This window comes from Helicoverpa zea, chromosome 7 (assembly GCF_022581195.2).
Source record: "Helicoverpa zea isolate HzStark_Cry1AcR chromosome 7, ilHelZeax1.1, whole genome shotgun sequence".
Taxonomy (NCBI): Eukaryota; Metazoa; Arthropoda; class Insecta; order Lepidoptera; family Noctuidae; genus Helicoverpa; species Helicoverpa zea.
In genome coordinates, this window is record NC_061458.1 from 7,151,194 (window position 1) to 7,157,790 (window position 6,597).

General features: G+C 36.5%; 1 long non-coding RNA gene across 1 annotated transcript; it reads left to right on the top strand.

The window, feature by feature from the left end:
- Nucleotides 1–4,967: 4,967 nt before the first annotated feature.
- On the top strand, nucleotides 4,968–6,138 carry LOC124632120. The gene is made up of 3 exons (XR_006984587.1): nucleotides 4,968–5,276; nucleotides 5,503–5,595; nucleotides 6,087–6,138. It is a non-coding gene; the product is annotated as an uncharacterized LOC124632120 (long non-coding RNA).
- Nucleotides 6,139–6,597: the final 459 nt, after the last annotated feature.

Consider the following 6,597-nt stretch of genomic DNA (forward strand, 5'->3'; position numbering starts at 1 on the left):
ATTGAGGTACCTCTGACATGCGTTTGGTTATAGGGAGGCGGAGAAGGCCTTCTACTACACTTGCATTAATAATACACCTACACACCCACAACATTGCCGTGGACTAGAGCATGACTACTATCATATCGAATACACATTTAGAAGGCAGAACCGCATTGACAGATCGCAATATACATATTTACTATACGGCACTAGCCGTATGCCATGTGCTATTGATAACTATACTTTATCTTGTACCGGGATTCAAATGAACCAAACGCTAGTTAAAGCTACTTCTCATGGACTGACAAACCGGCAGCTGGCCTTGTCTTGCATTTGTTGTACGCACTCTTCCAGGGAGCGGGGGTAGGCTTCACCAACCAACCTAAAACTGAACGATAGACCCGTCCCGAGGGATGCTAGAGATCGTGTCGCGTCAGCTGCCTCCATACCTTAGGGCCCATATTGGATATTAAGGTGGTAGATGGCAAGACACGCATACTGGACAGGCTAGGTTTGGGGATTTGCCGATGCCTGTCAAGAACGGGGCAGATTAAAGGAAGAGGAAGTGACGAAATACCACTTCGGTGTATACCAATAGCGCTTCTAAGGAAAGTTGCCAACGACCGACGAGACACTGCGCTTGCGTTAGATTTGTATATACCAGTAAAGGGTGAATAGGCTCGCGATGGGGCTTAATATGAGCACGCGCCCAGCATGGCTGGAGACTGTCTTGCCCAATGGCAGTTGTACTTCGTAGTACCCTGCCTTAGGATTGGGTAAGACATTTAGAACATAGGGAACGTGACCGCTAGAATCTTCTGTGTTAGTCCTGGCGGCACACGTACGTCATGCCAACTGCCCTGTGGTAGCCCATGTCACTAATCGGGGATTGTAGTTTTAAAGTGTAGATTGAAACATACATTGTTGTACGCAAGCGTTATGTATATTTTATGTTAGGTAGGATTGCTACTCCTCTCACTCTCTACTAGTATCTGTAATTCAATTTGTACCCTGCATGTTAAGTTTGATTTGATTTGCTGACGTCCCGTCTACCCCTGTCCCTAGTTTTTATCAGGCGGGACTAAAAGTAAAGTTAATGCATGGTCCTCTAAGGTGGAAGAGCGTCCAGTAAGGTGACGAGCTCTACAGGGTTGCGCGGACGGCGGGGCGCAACCTCTTCCCCTTCGGGGGAAGCCTGCGGTATTTATATATATTAGGAAAAACGAAAATTTTTACAGCCTAGGGTTGTCTTGGAACGGTTACAGTAACATTTGTTATTTAAAAATTGGGTCAAAACTTGAAAGCATGGTTAATGTTAATAAACAGGATTATCTGTACCACTTAAGATTACTGAAACTATTCCTTTAGAGACTGATCATCATATAGAATACCCCAAATCTGCGATAGAATTTTATGACCCGATATAATGAACTACGACCTCTTTGCCCGGTCTATAATTCAACTATAATATTGCTCCATATAAAACGAAGGTCAGAGCAAAAAACTATGGCAACTTATAACTTGGACAAAATATTAAAGTGTTGAAATGAGCCGTAACATATTAAAGTCGTTACAGGACAACGGCTCAATAATAAATAACGAGCGAAGTTACCTCCCTAACCATCCGGTTACGTTAGGGCTGCCACCTGAACTGAGAAATATTACGGGGGTGAAGTGATATATTTTTGGAACACTTTTCCCGGACAGGTGAAAAGGTAAGGTCTTATGTCACAATAATAACAGCGATTGAGTTATGTCTTTGATCTTTTTTATGGTACAGAAAAATGTACCTATGCTTATTAAAAACGCCGCAATAAAAATGATTAAACTTTTTTTATGTAAATATGTAGGTATTTGTTATTAATGTTTTTTTTAATAAACACTTAATTTTAGGTACTTTAGGTTTACATTACACCTTAGAAAACAAAACCATCTTCAATGGTCAACTAATTCCACTTTAAAAGCGAGTACCTACATAGTAAAATACACGTTAACATTATGCAAAAACAATTATAATTTTGTTCAAAGTATCAATTAGTCGCAACGCAACCCTACAAAGCGCGTACAATGTACAGTGATATGCACTTTCGCCTTCATTACCCGCGGGCGAAGTGTTTGCAATTAACGCCCCAACTTTCCGGGTCACAGGTGAAACTGGGCCCATTAGTGGCTGACTTTAAACGTTTTAGGAATCATTAGCTGCTGCTTATACATCGATGTGGATGGCTTTGATTTTATTGACTAGGATTGGTAGTAAAACTACTGAATTTACACGAAACTTTAGAAAAGTTTACATTACTTAGTAATACGTAATTTCATCATAAACTACTAATAAATTAGTCCTGATGATCTTGAAATCCTTTTTTAAAAATTGACATTTTGCTAGCTTTTTTTAATCGCGTCTGTACCTAATGTCATAATGCCAACACCTTTGGTTACGTAGGCATTACTTCAATTTTAAAGGAAAAAGTACACTAGGGGACTGAAAAAACAGACGTTATTTATTTTACATGAGATAATAAGCTATCTCATACTTCGCAGAAACGCCTAAAATCACTTTAATCAATGAAACAGTCATATCTCAAATTTATTAATTCTATCAATTTTATTTATTGTGATCATTAACCAGTTGACGTACAACTAAGCGTTGGTAAATCCCATTAAAGTACAATCTAACAAATCTTCCACTCAAACAGTCAGATATAAACGTTTTATAATGAGTTGGAAATCATGATAGAAATCTCTTAAACCTAGTGTAACCAGTTGTTTTACTAGATTTCTTGTTCACTTTCGCTGTAAGGCGGACACTTGAAGTAAACAGCATACCTTTCTTGTGTTCTACTCCTTACAGAGTGGGCATCGTAATAGAAACAATGATTCATTAGGAGAATTCAAGAATCACATAAATAGGTAAATCTAGATTGAGTCAACAAATCACTGTGAAAATAATGTTTGTCTGTGGTTAATCCTCTTCCTTATTTTGTAGGTAGGTGTTTGTGTATGGACGCTAAGCAAACTAAATACTATTTAGTAATGTAAACAACATGTATTTTTTTGGATCCAAAAATCTTTCAAGAGAAACGCGTACCCCCTGTACGGTAAAGAACGCGTTTCTCTTTCATGAATTTCTAAATATCATCCCCACCGAACTCACACAATACACACGGATTTCTCAAACAGCTGCTTATGTTTTATTATTTCCTGCAAACTGTTAGCTACCATATTCTTTGCTGATATCGTAACTACCGACTGGGGAATTAGATATATCGGGCGAATGAGCAACAAATATTGCGCTCGAAAATTACTGCTGAAAGAATAACAGGAGTAAATTTATTTTGATAAACAACAATGACTCACGAAGTGACCTATTTCGTTGTATAGAATAACTTGACAATCGATGTTCTTATTCAGAAGTGCACCCCTTATAGCGGGAAGCCGTCGTGTACGGGCACTTTAGTACAAAAATACCCGTTGGAATGACCAATAACAAAGCACTGCGGGAAAACTTATTCAATTTGACTGAGGAGACAACTGTTCTTGGGTTTGAAAGGCACTGTGTACCATTCACCTAGTAGTTCGTTTTTTTTTTTCATTTTATCTCCTGAACAATACTTTCATTCAATCCGCTTGCCGACATTAAACATGCAAGGCACGTTTTGTCGCGACTGCTCTACTACCAAGTTTTGGGGCTGTGATTTGTGAATGAGAGATAGCGAGGGCGGTTTTCTGTTAGAATGATGGCCAAATAAAGTTACACAATCTTTAGGAATCGAAGTTGTTTACAAATTGGGACTTAGCATTCCCGAAGGTTTTTTCTTATACCTTTAGTGTGTGGTATTTAAATAAGAAGTACCTATTAATGTACCAAATGATAGCTATAAATCCGTTTCACAATACTCTGACACGAAATATAATAAAAAGTTAAAACCTTCAAGATTTCTTTTTACACAGAAGTAAACATTATCCAGTACCACTACTTAATCCTATACATGGTGATCAAACTTATCCAATCGAACAAATCGTCGGAAAAACAAATGTTTACCAATGGAGACACGAGACGGGCCCGCTAATCTGCTAAGCCGTGGTCTCTCCGTAACTCCAACATGTGAACACCGTGCAATTCTATTGGCACGTGCAAATGAACCAACGTACAAGCGTCGCAGTATGTTTGTCTTCATACTTTGTCGCTTGAAACTCATACATTATTGATGACCGAACGATCAGACTTGACGTAGCTATCATCGTTTGATTATTTCATAGGACCTCAACTTACTAGAATTACGACAAAACGTATGAATATTTGTTTTTTTTCCTTTTGTTGTATTTTGTTAAGAAAATGTTTATTTTTTCGTACAGACACATAATAAAAATGATGTGTTATTTTTCTGAGTTGTAAATGAAGTTTGCTTTTAGTGATTATATAAATGAAAGCCTTTTATATCTAAAGCGCCATATTACAGTAACTACGTGTGAAAAATAAAAATGTTATGAAATAAATTTACTGTAAGATAATATTATATTCAACAAACCGCTCCTCTTCAGTTACGTAAATTAGACCAACATTAAAAAATACCTTGGCCTATATACAAAAAAAAAAAACACCTTAATTACACTTGATTAAATCCCACTACAGTGGCGTTAGTGGAACAATTAATCACAGTCGTTAATTTTATTAACAACACGTGGTATGTGGTTGTTTGTCAAGTGGGTATTTCGTCCATTTGTCAATTGCCACCGTCGAGACCTCCCGGTGGGACTACGCACCCCTGAAATAGTATTAATCTGATTATACTACCAGCGGGCCTAGCATGACCGCCATAGAAACAGCTTTTGTCTACCGGAGAATCGACAAAATGACAGATTGAAGAAAGATTTCTATCGATCCGAGCATGGCGATGTTTGACATCGAGAAGAGAAATGTTTCTTTTCTTCATCGACATGTGTCTATCGCGTCGAGCATGACGACTATATTTTATCTACTTTTGACATTTGGGAGTAGATATAACTTTCTATATGAAATGTCAAATACTCTACATCTCATCGGACCTAGACAAGAGTAGACAAGAATATTATTATAATTTTAAGTTCTCAAATAGCATTTACAAAGTATTTCGGGGTCCTACCGTCGTCATGTGGTCAGTATTTATGCTGAGAAGAATCAGTGTAAAGCTCAAAGAACGAGCTATACGAGTGTTAAGCCTCTCGACATCGAAAACGTAAATGTGCAGAGATGGTGCAGTATTTGTGCCAGGAATCTGTCTCCTATATCTCAGGGTCTGCCTGTTCTTGTCAATGTAAGTACCTACAGTCTATTTTATTTTGTTGTGCTTTCCAATTGTTATCAACCAAAAATATGACAAAGTTTTCGTCCTTATAGATAAGGTTTAAATATAGAAAAATCTATTCACTTCATTTATTATTGTTTCTAAGATTATTTTGTCTATTATGTAGGTATTGCCCTTCATTGCAAGAAAATGATTAAACAGAAGAAAAATATTTAACAAAGTCTAATTGTTGCAGGTTCTTTGCTCGGGTCCTGCTTAGGTCATTAACAACATTACTAACCACTGTTAGCAAATTTTTTAAACAATTTGTTTTTGCAATGAATACAAGGTTAGTATACCTAATATTAGATATGACCTCTATTTCAGATTGTAGATACTGAGTGCAAAATACTGAACATAAATGCCAATTATCGTGACAGAGTTCATAAACAATCAATTTTCAATAGTTCTCTCATTAAGAACGAACTGCGCAGGCTATATGACTCTAGAATTGGACAGTTTTATCTGCTAAGAAAAAAATTACATTTTAAATAAACAACCATTATGATTTTAATATTCACATTCTTTATTAAATAATATAATTTCAATAATTTATAATTTGTAAACTGAAGGCCCAGCTGTCATTTAGCATCCTTTTTTTGTAATCTGAAACAAGAACACAAAATTAAATTATCATTCATTTTCAGGGGATTCTAGTTATGCATTAGGGTCTTGGCTCATGACACCAATAATAATGCTGATAATGTATCAGTATCAGTATGTTATTCTTTTATAATACTGTAAAAACTCTTTACCAAACACAGTTATTTCTTTTTGCAGGGTGCCTATGCTACAAGCTACAACTCTTCCCGAGGAAAGGCAGAGAGAGAGAGACACACTAATGACCTTAGTGGTAGCTTACTACAAGCTGCAACTCACAGAAGAGCAACTATTATGAATATCTTTGTATATCAACAGTTCTTCAAACCATACAGACAGAATTGAGTTGCTGGGGAGTTTGTTCCACCGCTTCTGCTGCTGATTTTCAGCCTATTTTGAATAAATGACTTTATCTGTAGCCTTAATTTTATGTAAATAAACCTTTACCTCTGTGTAAATGATTGTCTCATTTTATTTTTTATCTTAAGAGTTGTTGCTTATATTATATCACACAAGCAACAAATAGGTACTATAATTATTATTGCCATAATTATATTTTGAAAACAAAGCATGAGAGTTTTGCTAGAATGAAGCCAACAAGTCTGGGGAACTATTACTAGTAAATGAATATTATTTAAAGACACTTACTAATAGAATATTTCTCGTGTCAGCATTGTATGCCAAGAACTCG